General features: G+C 39.3%; 1 protein-coding gene and 1 long non-coding RNA gene across 10 annotated transcripts in view; both read left to right on the forward strand.

Annotated features, from left to right (window-relative positions):
- cd44b (CD44 molecule (Indian blood group) b) overlaps positions 1-24,206 on the forward strand; it is a 176,085-nt gene that overhangs the window by 148,811 nt on the left and 3,068 nt on the right. The window lies entirely within an intron of this gene.
- LOC127507841 (uncharacterized) lies at positions 7,507-8,586 on the forward strand. The gene is made up of 2 exons (XR_007928474.1): positions 7,507-8,014; positions 8,216-8,586. It is a non-coding gene; the product is annotated as an uncharacterized LOC127507841 (long non-coding RNA).

Below are 24,206 nucleotides of genomic sequence, written 5' to 3' on the forward strand. Positions count from 1 at the left end.
GACAGAAACGCATAATTAGTGTAGATTTAAACGCATCCAGACAGAGCAAGCGTTTTGCAGGAAAGGAAGGGTATATCTCACAAACAGAGAATGTTTCAAAGGTGGAACACTGAGAACATGCGGCTGGGCACTGCTATTTCATAACAGCTATTGCGGCATGACTCGATAATGGTCGCATCCAGTTTAAACAGTGCAACATCAATCTGTAGTTCAGATTCTGGTGTGCTGATATTTGTGTGCAGCCCAACTTACCCATCCTTCAAACACATTCTCTGACATTACACTCACTGCATGTGCAACTGTCAAAACCCATTAATGACATATTACTTAACAATTAGTTAATAGTCATGTGCCTCAACAAGTAAAGTCATAACATAATGGTCCCACTTTATATTAAGTGGCCTTTACAACTATGTACTTACATGGCAAATTAAGCATTTGATACAATGTACTAACTCTGTAACTACATGTATTTTTAAGTACATTGTACTTACATTTAAAGTACCTGTGTGATCTATCTGTAGTTATAGTGGTGTACTTACATTTGTAAGTACATTTTTGTAAGTACACACCATAATTGTTGTATATTCAGTCATCTCATTTAGCACATTATGGCTCCCAGGATTCACTAAGTTTGATTTGATTTTATTGTGCAACTCGCATACTGTAAATAACAACGTGCAAATACCAAGCAGTTAACAAATGAAACCTTATTGTAAAGTGTTACCAGAAAGGGTCTGGAACATGTGTTGATAGCCAGGAACTAATGTGTACTTACACTGAAAATACACAAAAACTGTTCACTTAAAATAAAGTGAGAAACCTGTGTTGATAACCAGGAACTAATGTGTACTTACACTGAAAATACACAAATACTGACCACTTAAAATAAAGTGAGAAACCTGTGGTCGATACCCAGGAGCTAATGTGTACTTACACTGAAAATACACAAAAACTGACCACTTAAAATAAACCTGTGGTCGATACCCAGGAACTGATGTGCAGGGCCGTAACCACCATAGACATTGAGGGGGACAAGTCCCCCCCAATAATTAGAAATGGCCAAATCGTCCCCCCCAATATTTGAAATTCTTGCACTGCTCTGCTGCACTTCATTACAGCACTCTGCATGTTGTTAGGATGACAAAAAGGTTTAAAAGTTACATTTTTAGTCTGGTCTGCCTCAGCGGTCTAAGAACGCTCGTCAATGTCAAAATGATTGAGATGGCCAATCAAATTAAAAAGTAGGCGGGGTTTACGTTCTCTTTTTGCTCGTGCACACAGTCTTCACAGAACAGACGGGCGCTTCAATCGATCGCTTAATGCCGTTGCGGAGGTTCTATTTTTCCGGTAAAATCACAAAACAAATGCACACAAACATGTCCCTGCTCTTGAAATACAACCATTGATGGACATCTTTGATTTTAATGAGGAGAAAAAAAAAAAAAAAACTATGTGAGGGTGGATTAGAACACGCAACCTTTGATACTGTTAACAAAAATTCTACCCCTAGACCACAATCACATTAAAAATGAGTTCTCATTATACTATTGAAATTCTGATATAGCATTGTATTAGCAGCAGTTTCGTTCACTGTTTTGTTTCTTTATGCTTTATTTAAAAAAAAAAAAAAAAAGCCCCCCCCCATGGTTACAGCCTTAATATGTACTTACACTGGAAATACACAAAAACTGTCCACTTAAAATAAAGTGAGAAACCTGTGGTTGATACCCAGGAACTAATGTGTACTTTTTTTTTTTTTCAAAAATAGATTGTTCCTGTTCATCTCAAATTTTTCAGTAAAAAAAAAAAAGGTTCTTAACTGCACATGTTGTTTTTATTTGCATGGACCTGCATTATTAGCAAGTTTAAATAAGAATACCATAATTTTATTCTTCATGTAATACAATTTTGTGTATTTTCAGTGTAAGTACACATTAGTTCCTGAGTATCACACAAATATATTGTTTATTGTTAGTTCGTGTTACTTAATGCATTAACTATAATGCTAACAAATGAGACCTTGTAAGGTGCGTAAACCCTTTTCTAAGATGGTATTTGCATGTTGTTATTTACAGCATGCGAGTTGCACAATAAAATAAAATCAAACTTAGTGAATCCTGGGGAGCCATAATGTGCTAAATGAGACGACTGAATATACATTGGTGTATTCTGGTGTATTTTGCAAACATTTGTTCCATCCATAGCTTGACTATGAACTAGTTTGAATAATAAGTATCCACCCTCATACTCATATTTAAGCACATTATGGTAGGCATGAACAATAATGCTTTACAAGAGTAAAAACATAAAATAAATAAATAAATAAAAAACATAGAAACTGCAGAGTAGTTACAATATTGCAATTATGGTGTGTACTTACAAAAGCGTACTTACAATGTAAGTACACTACTGTAACTACAGATAGATCATGCAGGTACTTTAAATGTAAATACATGTAGTTACAGAGTTAGTACATTGTATCAAATGCTTAATTTGCCACAAAAGTACATAGTTGTTAAGGCCACTTAATATAAAGTGGGACTATAAAATATGTTATTAAGGAATTAATACATTATGACACATTTAATTAATAACAATTCATATATTACTTAATCTATTAATCATATAGACTCTTTATTAGTTGCTAATGCAGTAATTATTAATTAATGGTTTAGTTCTTCATGAGTCATACATTAAAACATGATTATCTGTGCATTAGTTAAGCATGAATTAATGCATATTAGTGCACCAGTATTGTACAGTATCCATAAAGGTACTAAAAACATATTTAAAACAGTTCACTATATTGTTGAAAAGTCATTATTTTGTTTTGTTGGCGCACAAAAAGTATTCTCGTCGCTTTATAATATTAAGGTAGAACTACTGAACTTGCATGAATTGATTTAAATATGTTTTGAGTACCTTTATGGATCTTGAGAGAGGAAATGTCATTGCTTTGAATGCTGGCCTCACTGAGCCATCAGATTTAAACAAAATATCTTAATTTGTGTTCCAAAGATGAATGAAGGTCTTACGGGTGTGGAACAACATGAGGGTGAGTGATTAATGACATTATTTTCATTTTTGAAGATGTATCTGACCTGTCTAACTACACAAAAGAAATCCTAGACTGCTACACTGGACCAACTGACACTGACCACAAGGAAAGCATATTAAGTAAGTCAGCGCTGAGAAAAAATTGTTCATTGTTATTGTAATATTGCAATTATGTGTTATTAGTAATAACAAGTGTTATTACTTGTTTATAAATCACTCAGTGGCCTAGGATCTCAATACATTGCAGATATGCTCATAGAATATAAACCTAACAGATCACTCAGATCATCAGGATCAAGTCACTTAGAAATACCAAAGGTTTACTCAAAGCAAGGAGAGTCTGCTTTTAGCTATTACGCCAGCCGCAGCTGAACCAGCTTCCTGAAGAGATCAGATGTGCTCCAACAGTAGCCACATTTAAATCCAGACTCAAAACATCTTTTTATCTATGCATTTACTGATTGAGCACTGTGCTATGTCCGAACTGATGGCACTTTATTTTATACGTATTATCTTTTTATTCTTTTAATTCTTGTTCTTGTTTTTATTTCATTTTTAATGCATTTTATATAAATGTTTTATGTATCATCTATTTATTTCTGACTTTTAATGCATTCCATTTTTATTATGTATTTGGTTCTTCTTTACCAAGCACTTTGAATTACCATTGTGTATGAAATGTGCTATACAAATAAAATTGCCTTGCCTTGTTCATTCACATAAGCATCAACTCTTAACATCAGTACAATGCATGATGTGTTGTAATATGGTTTTTGAAGCAGATGAAATTGAGCAATAGCACTCTTGCAATTATAGACTTGTTTGATGGGAACTATGAATCTTTTTATATAGACAGACTTATACATAATAGTAGTTATTTAAACAAGGAATTAATTTCAATAATACAAATAACTAGTATTATCTGTTTTTGAATTTTGAATGCCCTGCTTTTAAATATGAAGCTTTTTTTTTTGTCTTTATTTTTGTTTTTCCAGAGCTCTTGCTTTACATATTACAACAAAACGCACCCCAATGCTGCAACAACTGCGCGAGAGCCTTGAGATATACAATCTTATCAAAGTCTCACAGAGAAAACCACAGGAGTGACACGGTCACAGGATATGATGACAGAGTATGTAGAAATACTGTTTTGAGCATTTATTTATTTTGCAGTTTTTTTTTTTTTTTTTAGTATGCCACAAATTACAAATATTAAAATCCATTTTTATGCTTTTCTTTTTGGTGTTTAGGTTGACTCCCATTACATTTTATCCCACGTGGCCCCAGAGATGAGCCCAAATAGTTCGATTAAACAATTGAAAGAGTCAAAAATCATGGAATTATTTCAAGTGTAGCAAATTTGCTGAAATTGTCTACTGTAGAAACCTGCAGTTTCATTGATTCATGTATACCAAAGCATTATTTCTTACAATGTTCACTCTTTACTTTACTCTTATGAATGTTTTTAAATGCATACAAGGCTAAATAATATAAATTTGTAAAAAAAAAAAAATAAATAAATAAAAAAATCAATTTCTTGTGGTCGAAGCCACAAACCATTTATTGTGTTCCTCATAGCTTATCTGTATTTTTCACGTTTTCTCATTGAAAGCAAAAAACATGTATTAGTTCAATTACCTTAAGAAATCAAAATCAAAATCAACTTAATAAATTACATTTGAGACAAACCTGATAGCAGGATTTCTTTTTTATAGTTTTGTCAAACAGCACATCTCTATCTACATAGTTTAAATGTTAACACTTTCATTCAAGACAACACATATACATAGATTTACATTAGGTGTTTAGTGTTTACTTAAAAAGTTAGCCAGCACTATTGTTCAAAAATTTGGGATTGGTAAGATTTTTTAATGTTTTTAACATTAACAGTCTCTTCTGCTCACCAAAGCTGTATTTATTTGATCCAAAATACAGTAAAAACAGTAATATTGTGAAATACTATTACAATTTAAAATAAATTTGCACTTGAAATAGGTAACCCTGGGTCATTCTAAAGCCCGGGTAAAAGAAATCCTGGGTTATCTTGCTTCACGTTTCACACTGCTCACAATTTACCCGGGGTTAACAATTAATCCTGGGTATTCATAAGCTGACGTTTCACATTGTACATTCCTAAACCCCGGGTTAACGCTCATATTTGTGGTGTCAGTGTCACTGATAGGATAAAAACGACCTGTTTACATACCTCTAGCTTTGCACAACAGTTGTGTACAATTTTCTTCAGGATTCTTTTATGAATAGAAAGAAAAGCATTTATCTGAAGTAGAAATCTTTTGTTACATTATAAATGTCTTTACTGTCACTTTTGATTAATTTAATACATCCTTGCTGAATAAAAGTATTAACTTATTTCCAAAAATTAAAACATTTTTACTGACCCCAAACTTTTGAACAGTGTATAATGTTACAAAAACATTCTATTTCAGAGAAATGCTGTTTTTTTTTTAAACTTTCTAATCATCAAAGAACCCTGAAATATATATATAAAAAAACTGTACACAACTGTTTTCAACATAAATGTTTCTTGAGCATCAAATCAGCAGTAATGATGCTGAAAATTCAGCTTTGATCACAGGAATAAGTTACATAATAAAATATAAAATATTAAAACAGAAAACAGTTCTTTTAACCTGTAATAATATTCCACAAAATTACAAATAAACGCATTAAAAAACAAAACAAAAAAACCTTTGAACAGTAGTGTATAATAAGATTTAGGCCTGGTTTCACAGACAAGGCTTAGGTTAAGCCAGGATTAGACCTTAGATCAATTAGGACATTTAAGTAGCTTTTCTAAATGTGCCTTCAAAAAAAATCGTTACTGGTATGAATCTTGAGACAAAACAATGGCAGTGACATATTTTAAAATATGTCAGTGCAAGTTGCTTTCAGTTAAAACAGTTTAAACATGCATTTTAGTCTAGGACTAACTTAAGCCTTGTCTGTGAAACCGGGGGACAGTGATATAACATCAACATCACAAATAAACAAGACAAATTTATGGTAAAGCTAATAAAAATATTAAAAATTACCTTATCAGCCTGTGATTAGTGTCTACATGGACAAGAGACAAAGGAGCAGGAACAGAGTACGTACGTCTTGCTATGCATGACAGCTGGACCATCCTTGAAAGTACCCCTGCACCATCCACACGTTGCAAAGACATCTTCACTCTTCTCCATGTAACTTGATATCCCATTGCTTGTAGAGACCCTTTTACCAGCCTGTATCCAGCATGAGGCATTCTTGCCTTTATAGATCTAACCTTCTGATCAAGCTCATGATCAGAAATATCAGAATCTCATCTCTGAAAATACTGGCCTGATGCTTTACTATTGGGGGCTCTGGCAGCTAGCTATACTGTTGGCTAATCAAATCTATTCAGCGGCATCAACAACTACAGCTAACTAACGTTACGTATGTAGATGGGAGAGCATGAGAAGAGAGACTAATTAAGTTCACGTGTCACTGAGTTTAAGATGTTAAATCAGTTATCTTACCCAGTAAACGGCTTGTTGCTCGCTCTTCTCTCAAAGTTTTTTCCTTGTGCTCCGCCCCCTCCACCAGGCTGAATCCTCATTGGACAATCACAGTCTGTCACTCAAAATGGAGAAAGTCCTCATTGGATTAAATATAAAGATTCGTCTTCACAATATATAAATGAAAATACAATACCCAAAAATGATTTGCGTTAAATATCTTGGAAAAATAAAACACAAACATAAACAATGAAAACATTGATATAATATATAATTTTTTGTTTTGATCTATAGAAATGTGGCCTGGATATTTTCTTTTTTGTGAGATTATTAGTATCATTTTGTAAGCTGACAGTAGTTTGAAACTTTAACATTCAACTCGCCAAAATTAGTTTTTTTTTTCCATCTTTGCAACTACTAACAACGCATGAATTCCCATCTGACTGTTCTTCTCTAGAACTCCAGTTTCATTTAGTGCATTGCTTTCATTTCATGTGACTCCACATACAGTACATGTGAACCGTGAGGAGAGAAAGCTGTAGCTTATGGTAGATGCAGTAGATCATGAGGTGAAGGATGAATCAGGAATCATGGCAGTCAGTGTTGTACAGATAAACAGATTCACTCTCTGAACACACTGAAGGAGAGAGAGAGACAGAGAGCGGTTGAGGGAGGAGTAGAAGGGAGCGTTCAAACACGCACCACCCTTTCCTCTCATCTCTATTAGTGCTGACACTGAAACCTCACCTCACAATACTCCAAATTTACAGCAAACTCTATCCCAGCTCTATTCTACAGGCAGCAAAGTCCCTTCTGGATTGAAGAGCAACCCTTCACTCGCATGGCTCACACTCACAGATTCATCAGGATGTGGATGGTGCTGCTGGGACTCGTGTCTGGATTACTGGCCTCCTCCAGATCAGAGGCGACCACAGGTGAGAAAACTCGTCAGAGGGATCATGACTTTGTGTATTATTGTAACTAGGTAATTAAGAGATTATTAAAATAAAAATTTTAAAAACTTCATTATTAGAAAAATGTAATTACAAATATATTTAATTATATAATAGTGTACATGTAAATGACATTAAAGTATATTTTAGTTCACATTAATTGCTTGTCAGTACATTTGGAAGTACACTTTTATCATATTTCAAAGTACATATAAAGATGTATTAAAGTCCCACTTAAGTGAATCACTCAAAAGTCCAACTTATTGCATTGAATATAAACTTAATCTGTGATACATTTGAAATCAATTACAAATAGCGAAAACAAAACATTTAATTCACACTTAAGTGTGTTCTTTTAAAGTATATTACTTGCTCACTGTAACCCGCTGCACAAAGTACTGCAGACACGATGGATTCTGCGTATGTCCCAGCTTTTCAGGAGTTCAGGTTTGCCTACGGAGAATAAGGAGCTCAACAACAACAATGAATCACTCAGACACGGTAAGATGTTCGATTCAGGTGTTATTAGTCAAACACAAATGTTTGACTTAATTGAAATGCACCAATTTAAAGGAATAAGAAGGAAAAAATAAATAAATAAATAAAGAAAATACAATTAGTAACTTTCTCAAACAAAAAAGTAAGGAAAAGATATTTCAATGCAAGTTATTTTGACAGTAACTTCCCTTTTTTTCTTTATAGACTTCAAGGACTTCAAATGAAAACTAAAGAAAAACTCAAATGGCAATTTCAATCACCATTCACCACAACTTCACATCTGTTAATGAAGCTAATCTTTTTGTTTTCTCCTTTTTGAGGTTTCAACTTATTCCTTTGTTCACTCTGGAAGAGGTAAAATAAAATAAAATGGGGACTGTATCCTTTTCTTTTTTCACATTAAAATAAATAAAATTAAATAAATCTGTATTAATAACTCAGTGTGTTCACTCTTTTTTGAAATTTAAGGAATAAGTTTCCCTTCCTTGTCTCGAACTTGTAAAATAGGAAAAATAAGAAAGAAAGGAAATAACAAATACACTTGATCAAATTAGAAAAAAAAAAAAAAAAAACAATTAGGCAGAAAACCCAACTAATCTGAGTAAGTTCAAATGTGAATTCAAAGCTCAATTTTCAAGAGTCTTGTAGTTCAGTACTTGAGGTTCATTCACAACCTTGTGAATGCGGCTGAATTCAGTTAATGACAATGAAATTATTTGTCATTCAGTCTCTCCTATTACAATCCTTTCAAAAGAGTGCAGTGAAACGCGCTGTGTGTGCTACTAGTTCACTGTCCTACCGTCCAGTTCAGCAACAGCAATGTCAATGTCACTCAGTAGCACTTGTTGAGAACTCCGTGCGGCTCGCCAGTCCTCGCTCCCTCCGCGAATACGAGAGTTTGGACGAAATCCGGGAATCCGGGAACTCCATTCCGTAAAACATCGATCTCCATACAGCGTCAACTCAGAGTTTGCAGCACACATTCAACAGGGCCACGATGAAACCGAATCAGAAATAGAAAGAAGGAACAAGAAAACAAAACAACAACAACAACAACAACAACAAAAAAACCTGACCAAGACCACGGATGAACTTGACCGTTTTAACCCCTTGTTGCTCCAAAGAACTCAATTTCCACTTTCTTTCACTCACAAACTTCTTGAAATAAATTTCCAATCGAAAATGTCTTTTGCTTCTGTGTGAACACTTTTAAATTACTGCATAACACACCGTGCGTGTTAAACGAGGCGTCCTCTCGACAATCGTGTGATACCAAACAACGTAACAGTCTCAACTCTTCTTCGATTACAGCGTCTCTAGACGAATATCACTCGGGTTTTCTTTTCTTTTGTTGATCAATTATGTCTACTTGATTAAAGAGATTCTTACATTTTAATAGAGGAGACCTGAAATGCAGTGGCGTAACTTTGTTTTAAAAAGTGGGTGGGACAGGAATGTGTGTGGTGGGGGGTGTATTGTAATTGTATCATTACAATAATAAATGCACAAAAAAAATTGACATAGACCTCATGATTAATATAATAATTTCGTCCTTACACCTACTATAATACAATATATTGTTAGTCCCAAGAATATTTACATTAGCCAATAAATACTTTGATCCGCAATTTTTAATAGTTTGTCCTGATGGGCTAGGAGTAGAACTTTTGTTCTGCGTGCCAGAGGTTCTGGGTTCTAATCCGCCCTCGCATATTTTATTTTATTTTTTTCTCATTAAAACCGAAGGTGTTCATCAGTGATTGTATATCAAGAGCAGGGACACGTTTATGTGCACTTTGTTTTGTGATTTCACCGGAACGAATAGAGTCTCCGGTCGCAACAGCGATAGATTGAAGCGCTCGTCCATGTGAAGACTGCGCAGTGTGCACGAGCGCCAAGAGAACACTGTTGCGCCACCGATAGCGGCAACGAGCACTCAACATGATTTCAAAAACAACACATCCCAGCGCTCTTAATTACCTAGTTTCAATCAACACAAATGCAAAATTGAAACCCTCTAGATTTGACAAAACAATCTGTTAAACAAATACACAAAAACTTTTTTGTTGATGCACAAATATAAAGAGTTACAACGCTTTAAATCTCGTTTAGAAAGAATCTGGAGGACAATGAGGCTTATATGCACAATCATTTTCTCCCTCAGATACAGAGGTACCCAAACCTGAACCTACCCATCACAAAACTTTCTGCATTTTTACATTTTCAAACAACATCATTCTGTTTTATTTGTAAGCTTGTTTCTTCATGGTGACTTAAAAATGTCCCCACAATGTCAAAATTTACTGGTATTGCTATATGGGCCATTCTACAGAATTGGTGCAAAAACTGCTGTCCTACAACAACAACAACAAACACATTTAAAAAGCATTTAAGTATTCAAATTTTAGATGTTTACTAAGATCCTTCTATTATCTATTGAATCCCACAATAAAATTTAAAATATCAGCAAGCTTAAAATATATATAATCATCATTTATTGGGCACTTTCAATTGGGAGGTGGCTGTCCCGAACCCTAACCCCTAAATTTCAACTTGTGAAAATTATATTGAACTAATATATATATATATATATATATATATATATATATATAAAGTAAACATTAAAAAAATAATAATATCTATTTTATATTTTATTTTATTTTTAGTCCATTGTCTGAGACTTCACTTCTACATTTTTGATCAGGAAATATTCCTGTGTCCCTCTCTCTCATAGTCTCTCTTTCATAGTAGATAGGTCCATCATTTTGAGTTAAATGTGTTCAAAAGTCTGAAAATCTGTGTGTTACTTTAAGGAATGTCACTACCAAACACCTTTTTCTGCAATTAAGGAAACTTTGAGTGTTATTCCATAAAATGTAGTATTTATATGTGTACAACAGTTCAGAACTGTGCTAGCTAACCATGTGCTGATTAGCATCTTTGAGCTCAGCTCAAAAGTACCTAAAATCGTCACAACCGAAACTTCAACACGTTTCGGTCCTGACTGTTTCGGTAGTGACATCATTTGTTTCCACCATAGATGCATACATAACACAGACAGTGGGTACGGAAAGTATTCAGACCCCCTTAAATTTGTCACTCTTTGTTATATTGCAGCCATTTGCTAAAATCATTTAAGTTCATTTTTTTTCCTCATTAATGTACACACAGCACCCCATATTGACAGAAAAACACAGAATTGTTGACATTTTTGCAGATTTATTAAAAGAGAAAAACTGAAATATCACATGGTCCTAAGTATTCAGACCCTTTGCTCAGTATTTAGTAGAAGCACCCTTTTGATCTAATACAGCCATGAGTCTTTTTGGGAAAGATGCAACAAGTTTTTCACACCTGAATTTGGGGATCCTCTGCCATTCCTCCTTGCAGATCCTCTCCAGTTCTGTCAGGTTGGATGGTAAACGTTGGTGGACAGCCATTTTTAGGTCTTTCCAGAGATGCTCAATTGAGTTTAAGTCAGGGCTCTGGCTGGGCCATTCAAGAACAGTCACAGAGTTGTTGTGAAGCCACTCCTTCGTTATTTTAGCTGTGTGCTTAGGGTCATTGTCTTGTTGGAAGGTAAACCTTCGGCCCAGTCTGAGGTCCTGAGCACTCTGGAGAAGGTTTTCGTCCAGGATATCCCTGTACTTGGCCGCATTCATCTTTCCCTCGATTGCAACCAGTCGTCCTGTCCCTGCAGCTGAAAAACACCCCCACAGCATGATGCTGCCACCACCATGCTTCACTGTTGGGACTGTATTGGACAGGTGATGAGCAGTGCCTGGTTTTCTCCACACATACCGCTTAGAATTAAGGCCAAAAAGTTCTATCTTGGTCTCATCAGACCAGAGAATCTTATTTCTCACCATCTTTAGCAAACTCCATGCGGGCTTTCATGTGTCTTGCACTGAGGAGAGGCTTCCGTCGGGCCATTCTGCCATGAAGCCCCGACTGGTGGAGGGCTGCAGTGATGGTTGACTTTCTACAACTTTCTCCCATCTCCCGACTGCATCTCTGGAGCTCAGCCACAGTGATCTTTGGGTTCTTCTTTACCTCTCTCACCAAGGCTCTTCTCCCCCGATAGCTCAGTTTAGCCGGACGGCCAGCTCTAGGAAGGGTTCTGGTCGTCCCAAACGTCTTCCATTTAAGGATTATGGAGGCCACTGTGCTCTTAGGAACCTTAAGTGCAGCAGAAATTTTTTTGTAACCTTGGCTAGATCTGTGCCTTGCTACAATTCTGTCTCTGAGCTCTTCAGGCAGTTCCTTTGACCTCATGATTCTCATTTGCTCTGACATGCACTGTGAGCTGTAAGGTCTTATATAGACAGGTGTGTGGCTTTCCTAATCAAGTCCAATCAGTATAATCAAACACAGCTGGACTCAAATGAAGGTGTAGAACCATCTCAAGGATGATCAGAAGAAATGGACAGCACCTGAGTTAAATATATAAGTGCCACAGCAAAGGGTCTGAATACTTAGGACCATGTGATATTTCAGTTTTTCTTTTTTAATAAATCTGCAAAAATGTCAACAATTCTGTGTTTTTCTGTCAATATGGGGTGCTGTGTGTACATTAATGAGGAAAAAAATGAACTTAAATGATTTTAGCAAATGGCTGCAATATAATAAAGAGTGAAAAATTTAAGGGGTCTGAATACTTTCCGTACCCACTGTATGTAAGTAATGAGTGACTCGCTCATAAAGACAGTCTTTGCCGCCATCTAATGGAGTAATAAATGTAACTTCTGTTGCTGTTCACGGTCAGGGACTATTTTTTTTCAGCAGAAGGAAGCCTTTTAATGATTTAACTTCATAAAAGTTGCATTGATACATTTTTTTGCCTTTAATATTTGTATTGTGTGGTAACAGTTTTATAAAAACAATAAGCCCCGTGAAGCCGTGAACCCAAAAAAATTTTTTAGGGGAAAGTTGGGCAGACATGACATGAGGGGGGTCTGGCATGGCAGCCGTGGCATGGAGAGGCTCTGGCATGGTAGTCGTGGCGTGGCGAGGCTCAGGCGTGGCAGCCGTGGCGTGACGAGGCTCAGGCGTGGCAGCCGTGGCGTGACGAGGCTCAGGCGTGGCAGCCGTGGCGTGACGAGGCTCAGGCATGGCAGCTGTGGCAGCCGTGGCGTGACGAGGCTCTGGCGTGGCAGCCGTGGCGTGACGGGGCTCTGGCATGGCAGCCGTGGCGTGACGAGGCTCTGGCGTGGCGTGAACAGGTTCAGGCGTGGCAGCCGTGGCATGACGAGGCACAGGCGTGGCAGCCATCTCTGGGCGTTGGTCAGGGGCTGGAGTCCCCTCTGGACGCTGGTCAGGGGCTGGAGTCCCCTCTGGACGCTGGTCAGGGGCTGGAGTCCCCTCTGGACGTTGGTCAGGGGCTGGAGTCCCCTCTGGACGCTGGTCAGGGGCTGGAGCCGATGTGTGAGCAGCCCACACACATAAAATAGCTGTGGCCATAATGGTCAGCGCTGCATCCTCTGGAGACTCTGGTATGGTGGCCATCTTGAGATGAGACTCTGGTATGGCAGGCCATCTTGGCACGAGACTCTGGAATGGTGGCCATCTTGGGTCAAGACTCTGGAGTGGCAGCCATCTTGGGTCGAGACTCTGGAGTGTCGGCCATTTTGTGAAAAGTCTCTGATGTGGAGGCCATGTTGTGAACAGGACATGGTGTGACAGGCAAGGTGTGAATAGGCCCTGGCGTGAACAGGTCCTGGCATGGCTGGCGTGGCAGGCATGGTGTGAGCAGGGCATGGCATGAGCAGGCCTTGGCATAGCTGGCATGGTGTGAGCAGGCCCTGGCATGGCTGGCGTGGCAGGCATGGCGTGAGCAGGCCCTGGCGTGCCAGGCATGGCGGGAGCAGGCCCTGGTGTGGCAGGCCTGGCGTGAACAGGTTCTGGCGTAGACATGACATGAAGAGGCTCAGGTTTGGCACATGCCTCAGCCTCACTCACCGTGAAACTGGATCCACAGAAAAACAAAATAAAGTCAATATACTGACATAGTGTACAAGGGTGTTCTACCGAGTGTTCTAATTATTGTCTTTTATTGACAAACTATTTTAGTTTGTCATGTATATTTTTTAAATTAAATCAAATAACATTTTTAGCTGTCATATGGTCATGTTACAACATGCCCCATCACATTTTACAATGTGCCCCACCTATGGGGCATGTTGTCACATTTCACTTCCCTTCTTTCGGGGTAAATAAAGAAAAAAGTATACACTGTATTAATGAAACAAAGCCACATATTTGTACCAGACATGTGTGAAATTAATGTGGAACAAAAGAAATTTCCTGAACCCTAAGTAGATTTACACAAACTGAGAAAGTCAAAAAGCATTAGGTTGTGCCCCGCTCTCCCCTATTGATCTGGTCAGTTAAGTAGTAGAGGGGGTTGTTAATCAGTTTCAGCTGCTTTGGTGTTAATGAAATTAACAACAGGTGCACTAGATGGGCAACAATGAGACGACCCCCAAAACAGGAATGTTTTAAAGGTGGAGGCCACTGATATTTTTTTCCCTACTCATCTTTTCTAATAATAATAATAATAATAATAATAATTCCTTACATTTATATAGTGCTTTTCTTGGCACTCGAAGCACTTTACATATTGAAGGGGGAATCTCCTCAACCACCACCAATGTGCAGCATCCACCTGGATGATGCGACGGCAGCCATATTGCGCCAGAACGCCCACCACACACCAGCTTATTGGTGGAGAGGAGACAGAGTGATGAAGCCAATCAGTGTATGGGGATGATTAGAAGGCCATGATGGTCAGAGGCCAATGGGCAAATTTGGCCAGGATGTCAGGGTTACACCCCTACTCTTTTCGAAGGACATCCTGGTATTTTTAACAACCACAGAGAGTCAGGACCTCGGTTTAATGTCTCATCCGAAGGACGGTGCTTTTTGACAGTATAGTGTCCCCATCACTATACTGGGGCGTTAGGACCCACACAGACCACAGGGTGAGCACCCCCTGCTGGCCTCACTACACCTTTTCCAGCAGCAACCTAGTTTTCCCAGGATGTCTCCCATCCAGGTACTAAGCAGGCTCAGCCCTGCTTAGCTTCAGTGGGCAACCAGTCTTGGGCTACAGGGTGATATGGCTGCTGGCAGTGTTTCTGACTGTTTTTCACTAGTTTTGCATTTGTCTAGGGTCAGTGTCACCACTGGTAACATGAGGCGATACCTGGACCCTACAGAGGTTGCACAGGCAGTCCAACTCCTCCAGGATGGCACATCACTACGTGCCATTGCCAGAAGGTTTGCTGTGTCTCCCAGCACAGTCTCAAGAGCATGGAGGAGATTCCAGGAGACAGGCAGTTACTCTAGGAGAGCTGGATAGGGCCGTAGAAGGTCCTTAACCCATCAGCAGGACCAGTATCTGCTCCTTTGTGCAAGGAGGAACAGGATGAGCACTGCCAGAGCCCTACAAAATGACCTCCAGCAGGCCACTGGTGTGAATGTCTCTGACCAAACAGTCAGAAACAGACTTGGGTGGCCTGAGGGCCCAACTTCCTCTAGTGGGCTCTGTGCTCACTGCCCGGCACCGTGGAGCTTGATTGGCATTTGCCATTGAACACCAGAATTGGCAGGTCCGCCACTGGCGCCCTGTGCTTTTCACAGATGAGAGCAGGTTTACCCTGAGCATGTGACAGACATGAAAGTGTCTGGAGAAGCCGTGGAGAATGTTATGCTACCTGTAACATCATTCAGCATGACCGGTTTGGTGGTGGGTCAGTGATGGTCTGGGGAGGCATATCCATGGAGGGACGCACAGACCTCTACAGGCTAGACAATGGCACCCTGACTGCCATTAGGTATCGGGATGAAATCCTTAGACCCAATGTCAGACCCTACACACGCCTGACCTAAATCCAATAGAACACCTCTGGGACATTATGTTTCGGTCCATCCGATGCCGCCAGGTTGCACCTCAGACTGTCCAGGAGCTCAGTGATGCCCTGGTCCAGACCTGGGAGGAAATACCCCAGGACACCATCCGTCGTCTCATTAGGAGCATGCCCCGACATTGTCAGGCATGCATACAAGCACTGGGGGGCCATGCAAACTACTGAGTACTATTTTGAGTTGCTGCAATGAAATTTCAGCAAAATAGACTAGCCTGCTGCATCATTTTTTCACTTTGATTTTCAGGGTGTTTTTGAATTCAGTCCTCTGTAGGTTAATTATTTTCATTTCTCTCAAACTATGTGGCATCCTTTCGTTCCTAACACATTACCCCAGTCCATATCAGTATAGATATCCAGCATGATATTTTTCTCCATTGAGATCTGATGTGTTTTCAAAGTGTTCCTTTAATTTTTTTGAGCAGTGTACTTACCCAGGCCCCAGCTTTAACATAGCGGGCATTTTTACTGGGGTTACATAATCTACAGGCTTTCATATATATATATATATATATATATATATATATATATAGAAAACTTCCATAAACATGTAATGAAGTGGTCTTGGTTAAAACATTTCGACACGCTAAGTGAAGCATTCACGTAACTGGAAGGAAAGTGAGGCAATATGCTGCATTCACAGGGGGTCGGTGTCCTTATGCAGTCGGTGTTGACTCTTGACAGAGTGCGTGTTTGAAGCTTGATGCTGACGCGACCATCATAGTGACAACAGCCAATCACATTACTTTCTGGTGTTGCATGAACGCAATTGGCTAGCAAGAGTTATACAAGCAAGAGTTTGTTGTTTGTTGCCAGCAGCACAGACTTAAAACCAATGTTAGTCATGTATGGAGCAGAAACAATGAAACCTCGGCATCCGTTTTCAGGCCTTCTGGCTTAGGTCTCTCCAGCACTGGAAAGCTTTTCTAATATTAACATGGGTCCTAAAGCTCTTGCTTTTTCCAGTGATATACCTCTGACATTTTCTCTTTTGTAATGTCTCTCAGCCATTTCTCTTTCTGCAGTCTTTCTTTAAATCTCCATCTTGCTCACTCTCTCTCCTCCTCCATCATGTGTATATGCCCCCCACTGTTGATTGGCTACAAATGTGTTGTGGTGCTCGGTCCAATCAACCTTCAACAGCGCTTTTCAGAAATCTCTTACTGCGCCTTTAAATTAACATCAGTTTTGTCTAATTTTAACTTACAAAATGTTCTCCAAATAAATATAAAAATGCTTCAAGATTTTTTTTTCTGTACAAGTCATTTGATTATTTTGAGCAAACTGAACAAGAATACTCTAAATATCTTCATTAAAATTACTTAGACATTCAAGTATTTGAGTACCATTACAAATGCCATCCCACTAATAGAATCACCTGAAACAGTTTTATACTGAACAATGTTGTTCACGTTCCCAGCATGCATTGCAGCATGAAGAAATTGCAGATGCTTCTCATTTCTTATTTGTGCATCCTCGTTTCCTTTCCTTGCGTCTCAACTCCACCCCTGTAGGATACGAGGGAAGGCTGCAAGGAAAGAAAATGGATCGAAGGATATTCTTAAACATTTTAGTGTCACTTCACAGCGTCATCAGCTGTGCTCAAGGGATCTGTCCTTATGTTGTTGAAGTTTGGTTGTTTAAGCAGTTCATAAATAATAATAATAATAAAGCAATATTCCCTTTTGAAATATGTAAGATGTATGATTTAAACTGCAAAGGTAAAGCATACATTAAAATTATTGTGACAGATGTGAAGGGGGAGGAGAATGTATACGTGCATCAAACTTCCACATAGGAAACATCTGTGTATCCTCGCTCCTTTAGAAGCTTTCTCACTCCTCGTTCCTCGCCTCCTCGCGGTGCAATTAAGATATTGTGATGTCCTTCAAGATGGCTTTTTTGATCGGTTTCTGGGACGGAGGAGCGAGGAAACAAGGAAGCTTCAGTTTGAGTATTGAGAAGCACCCTATGTCTTTGCATTTCACATGTTTATTTCCTGGTTTTATCTGTTCCCAAGGTTACACACTATGTTCTGCTGTGTTTTGTGGAGTTCCTCATTATTCTATGCATTTACAGCCCTCTGTTTAATTTGTCATGTGTTGGTTTTTGTTTTAATGTTTAAACTGTTGTGCCTTATTTGTTTTCTGGAATGTCTTCATCTTTCTTTGTTTGAATAAATCAGCCTGCAATTAGATCCATGTCTTAACTACTCCATCCACCCCTGCACAGTAACATCCAGACTTGACCAGATTAATGTGAAGTGTTATTAATTGGTCCCCAAAGCTCTTGACCTTTCTGCAGGTCTCTGTGTTATCAGCTCTTTTCCCTCTTTAAGATTTAAGCTCAAATCTGCTCTAAACCTCTGGTTTCTATTACTAGAAGGTTTTCTAGTAGGTTTTCTTTTCTCTCCCTTTGTCTGGTATGCTTTTCAGAAATTATTGTGTTCTAGAATGGCACTATATAAATATAATTCATTTATTTCTATTATTTCTGCCCGGTTTCTCTTTCAGTGGTGAATGCACGGAGCTGCAGCTATGTTGGAGTGTTTCATGTCGAGGGGAGCGAACGCTATAATCTGACGTATGAGATGGCCCAGAGCTTGTGTGAGGATTTGTCTTCTTCATTAGCCAATATGGAGCAGGTGGAGGAAGCCTATAAAAACGGACTACAGACATGCAGGTCAGACATTCAACTGAACATCACTAACTGACTTCATCAAACATGCAGGATCATCATCAACTTCAGGTCCACCTATATTTTCTCTGCAGGTATGGCTGGGTAAACAGCACAAAGCTGGTGATTCTCCGTCACGAGTCAAACGAACTCTGTGCTAATGGCCAAATCGGCATCACCAAGAAGATTCAAGACGGAAAGAAATATGATGCCTACTGTTACGATGCTACAGGTCTGATTTGTGCAACATGGTGTCTGTTTTAGTCAACTCATGATCAACTGTCTTTTTAACAAAACATTACACTTTAAACAGATTTGTCAGTGAAGAACTGTGCAGCTGAGATTGATCCTTACATTATGAATACAGGTATGAAAGTCTTTTCAATTAATGCATTTAGAACAAAGACACTTTTCTCTGAAAGAGAGTGTAATAGCGTGTTACCTGTTAGTGTGCCGGTAGCAGGATGCTTGGCATGCTTAAAGGTGCAATAGGACATTTCGGAGAGGCTAGCAATAGCGAGCTAGCTTTCAAATAAGATCCCACCCTCCCTTCAGAGTGTCTCCAAAGCCACACCTCCTCCAAAACACATGAACACACACAACTGCTCTCGGCAAAACATCAAAATAGACGGCATTAAATTACCTCATGTCTCAAAGCACATAACATTACAATAATAATAATGAACGTAAAAAAATCTTAGAGAGCTTGTACCTGACTGCTGCAGATTAAATTTGGTGTTGATACTGTTGACATGGAAACGCATAATTCTGACTGAACAGCTCCGGTTAGAACGTTACGGGTTGCCATCTCTAAATTACGGCAGTTATGCCGTGAACGCAGCATAAGCTCATTGTTTTGATTCGGTAGGAACTGTAAATAGTGGCTGCTGTTTGTTTGCAGTGCTCGTGACTGAGGTCTGTCTGTATAAATTCTTCATAGCATGAAACACACTGATGATGTATGATGTCTGTTCAACAGGGCACGCTAGAGGGAATGTAAAAACATACGTTGACAGACAGGACATTGTATTATTTCAATTGGACCGTATATAATGACATTTTATGGTCCTACGCCTTCCACAGATGATATATTTATAAAAAAAAATACATTTAGACCGTTTAACATAGTGATTGCAATCAGGATATGAGGACACTTTTAACCAGCATAACAAAAATGTTTCTGTAGTAGAGAATCATCTACTGGACCTTAAATGATGATTACTTGGAGAGCTGGGTAGGTTAAGACATTGTGAGAGCAGTTGGCAAAAGGGCAAGCCGTAGCTTGCCAGCATCTGCATCTCCAACACTCGTAACACAGTTCAGTGGCTATGGCGCTTTCCATAGGGACCCCATGACCTAAGTCCGACGTAACGTCAAACGTGACTGACTGAATGGGAACGTCTAGGTCACTGGTGTAAACCCTGAAGGAGGGAACGGAGACGTTACGTCCCCCCTGCCACAGCCCTGAACCACTGCTGAATGGCCAGGATCCCTGTCCTAGCTCCACAGCAAATCATGAATGAAGTGAGTAATGCCGGTCATATTTATACCCATATGTATGGGTAGGTGTGACTTGGCATGCAAATCTCACTGGCCAGTGTTCACTGGCTCGTTTTATTACCACTTGGAGGTGATTGGGCTCCCAGGCGAGACCCCATGACGTCAGTCCAACGTAACGTCTCCGTTCCCTCCTTCAGGGAGTGGGGGTTACACCAGTAACCTAGAAATTTTTTTTTCACTTGATTTTGACATTGTCTAATATTCCAAATGTAGCTGTATATGTTATTATACAAAGCAACGGACATGCAACGAAATTGGGGATACAGATGAAATGCCAGAAATAATGCTTGTCTCTTATGTTTTTGGTGCAAAGACATTTAATTATGATAATAATATAATCATTTAAATAAATTAAATATTATCTATCTAAATAATAACATGTTATTGTATTGTGTGTGTGTGTGTGTGTGTATGTGGATGATCCAAAGTAAATAGTAACTAGCTACTCAAGCAGTTTTTTCATTGGATACTTTTTTATGAATGGCACATAGTGCACTATATAGAGAATGGAACAGTTCAGACAGAGGAAATATGCTTTCCATTGATGCGAATGAAGTCCGTTTTCACGTAAGTATAACGTGAACCACTGCAGCACGAGCACTGTCTGCTCCGATCCAGGGACATGAGAGCACAGAGAGGATCATATTCGCGAGTCGGCTCAGACCACGAAAGGATTAGGACCCATTGGAATTCTGCACAGAATGCTATATTTTAAAGTGATATAGAGTAGATTAGGAGGATAAACGGTGAGATATTAAAAGGAAACAGAGGTTTTACTGAGTTTAATGGCTCTGGCCGAGCTGTGATATAAACAAAACGCTATTGGCTATTTTAAAAAAAGAGACGGGGCTGTTTGATATATCACCCTGTCTTCCTGTTTCAGTTGAAATTACGTCAACACATTGAATAATGCTGTGCGTTTTTAAAGACACTTCAGCGGGCCTTTAACGCTAACGGCTATGTGTGCCTTGGCTACCTTGCCGACTGGCTTAGCACTAGAATGCATGCTGTGTGTTCTCGTGAGCAAAGATATAATGTTGCAAGCTGATAGTAATGGGAACCCAGCAACCACCTGAGCATTCACAGTGCTTCACTTTTTCAACATTTTGTTATGTTACACCCTTATTCCAAAAGGGATTAAATTCATTTTTTGCCCCTCAAAATTCTACAAACAATACCCCATAATGACAACGTGAAAGAAGTTTGTTCGAAATATTAGCAAATTTATTAAAAATAAAAAAGGAAAAAAAATCACATGTACATAAGTATTAACAGCTTTTGCTCAATACTTTGTTGAAGCACCTTTGGCACCAATTACAGCCTCAAGTCTTTTTGAGTATGATGCTACAAGCTTGGCACACCTATTTTTGGGCAGTTTCTCTCATTCTTCTTTGCAGGACCTCTCAAGCTCCATCAGGTTGGATGGGGAGCGTCGGCACACAGCAATTTTCAGATCTCTCCAGAGATGTTCAATCGGGTTCAAGTCTGGGCTCTGGCTGGGCCACTCAAGGACATTCACAGAGTTGTACCACAGCCACTTGTTTTTTATCTTGGCTGTGTGCTTAGGGTCGTTGTCCTGTTGGAAGATGAACCTTCGCCCCAGTCTGAGGTCCACAGCGCTCTGGAGCAAGTTTTCATCAAGAATGTCTCTGTGCTGAAAAACATCCCCACAGCATGATGCTGCCACCACCATGCTTCACTGTAGGGATGGTACTGGCCAGGTGATGAACGGTGCCTGGTTTCCTCCAGACATGATGCTTGCTATTCAGGCCGAAAAGTTCAATCTTTGTTGATCTCATGGTCTGAGAGTCCCCTTAGGTGACTTCTGGCAAACTCCAGACGGGATGTCATGTGCCTTTTACTGAGGAGTGGCTTCCGTCTGGCCATTCTACCATAAAGGCCTGATTGGTGGAGTGCTGCAGAGATGGTTGTTCTTCTGGAAGGTTCTCCTCTCTCCACAGAGAAACGCTGGAGCTCTGTCAGAGTGACCATCGGCTCCCTGACTAAAGCCCTTCTCTGCTGATCGCTCAATTTGGCCGGGTGGCCCACTCTAGGAAGAGTCCTGGTGGTTCCAAACGGATGATGGAGGCCAGTGTGCTCATTGGGACCTTTAATGCTGCAGAAATGTTTCTATACCCCTCACCAGATCTGTGCCTTAATACAATCCTGTCTCTGTGGTCTAGAGACAACTCCTTGGTCTTACATGCTCACAGCGATGTCTGTGAATGTATTGGCAGTAACAAGTCTCGGTACTTGCTCTGCAGCAGCAGCAGCGTATCAGATCTATTCTGCCAAGACCAAATACATTAACATTGTCATATCCATTACCATGCCAATCTCAATTATCATACCAATATCCTGAGAGCTGTCAAGACAGAATTAAGATTATTACTTTCAAGATTTTTGCTTTTACTTGAGTACAATTTTTGGATACTCTACCCACCTCTGACTCCTGTAGTGATTTTGGACTAGCCTCACTCGAGGGCACCACATATGTAGTTATTTATGGTGTTAAATATTAATATTAATATTTTGTATTAATATTAATATTGAGTCAGATGATTCCTTCCAATATTTCAGGGCACAAGCAAGGAATCTTACCTTGACAATAAAGAACAATCATGAAAGATTGTTGACTGAATTAGAATTTTATAAATTGGTGGAAGTTTATCATCTGACCAATCTGAAGGATTTAGTGAGATTCGGACAAGCTTGTAGAGCCTCTGATTATCAACACAAGAATGACACAGTTTGCAATAAAATTATTTATTAACAAAAAAGACATACAAGAGTAAAATATCACACTCACTAAATACTACAAAGGAAAATGACTAAACTACTAAGGAAACATGACTAAACTACTAAGAAAATTTAATCAATAATCAAACAGAAACTACAAACTACAACACAAATGGATGTTAACAAAATTGAATGCCAAGTAGATGAGCAACGGATTGGACGAAGCAATGAATGGGTAATTAGCAGTCTATGAGGGAGTCAATTGTGGTCTTTGTGGATGCTGGTATGAAATAGTAAATAAGCATTTACTATGACTACAGATAACATGTCTAATGTATCTATCTGTGTACGCTGACCCTAGATAAACAGTCTCTACACAAATAGCAATCTCATTTAGCAACAACCTAATGCCAAGATCTTTGGGAAAAGGTTTGGTTAGCTTATATTTACGTTTCACTTTGTCAGGGTGATCAGTCCGGGAATGGGAAACGTTGTCCACTGGTATCCTTCCGTGTGCAGTGGGAGACTGGATTGCTTTCCAACAGTTGCAGAGCTGCACTGAGTGCTGGAGGTCTTTGTGTAATCCAGAGAACTGTAGGTCAGATAGTGGTCAGTCCTTAGGATCTTCTGTAGGTTGGAGGTACTTGAGTTATGCAGGTCAGGAGCCAAAGTCCTCTGCAGAAGCAGTTGGGCTGCTTGAAGGTCCGTGCGGTGAAAGGTTTACTCGCAAGAGTATCACCTTGGTCGTGCTGTTGTTCTTCCCTCATCAGGTCAGAAACTCAGAACGAGGTTTGCTCAATTGGGGAAGCTTTTATTCCTTCCTGTTGGGGAGGGGATTACAAATCCTTGCCTTTCTTGATGTGGTGATGTGATTAGGTCACAGCATTCCAGGTGTCCGTCCCTTAACACGCCCAACTTTCATCCAGTGGAACTTGTTGTATTGTCCCAAAAATACACAGTTAAATAAAACAATGTATTTAGGACCTTGGAAATGTTTTATTTCTTTTTCAAACCTTTCTCAAAGTTTTTGTGGCAGTGTTCTGAACTTGTAGAGTCCAGACTTGATGTGAATTGGTTGAAGTATCACATTTCTGTCTCAGTGGGTGTGATTGCATTGGCTTTTATTCCAGGTGCGGTCTCCACTGTGTGTGCACAGTTTCCTGGATGAGTAAAAAGACGTATAGGACGTGTTCCTTACAGTATTCCTGTCCATTTTTGTGGTTTCAAGCCAATATGTATAGAAATTGTCTTTATTTTGGAGCATTTCTTTGTTCTTGCTGTGCTCTAGCCAGAAC

Source organism: Ctenopharyngodon idella, chromosome 24, assembly GCF_019924925.1.
Source record: "Ctenopharyngodon idella isolate HZGC_01 chromosome 24, HZGC01, whole genome shotgun sequence".
Classification (NCBI taxonomy): Eukaryota; Metazoa; Chordata; class Actinopteri; order Cypriniformes; family Xenocyprididae; genus Ctenopharyngodon; species Ctenopharyngodon idella.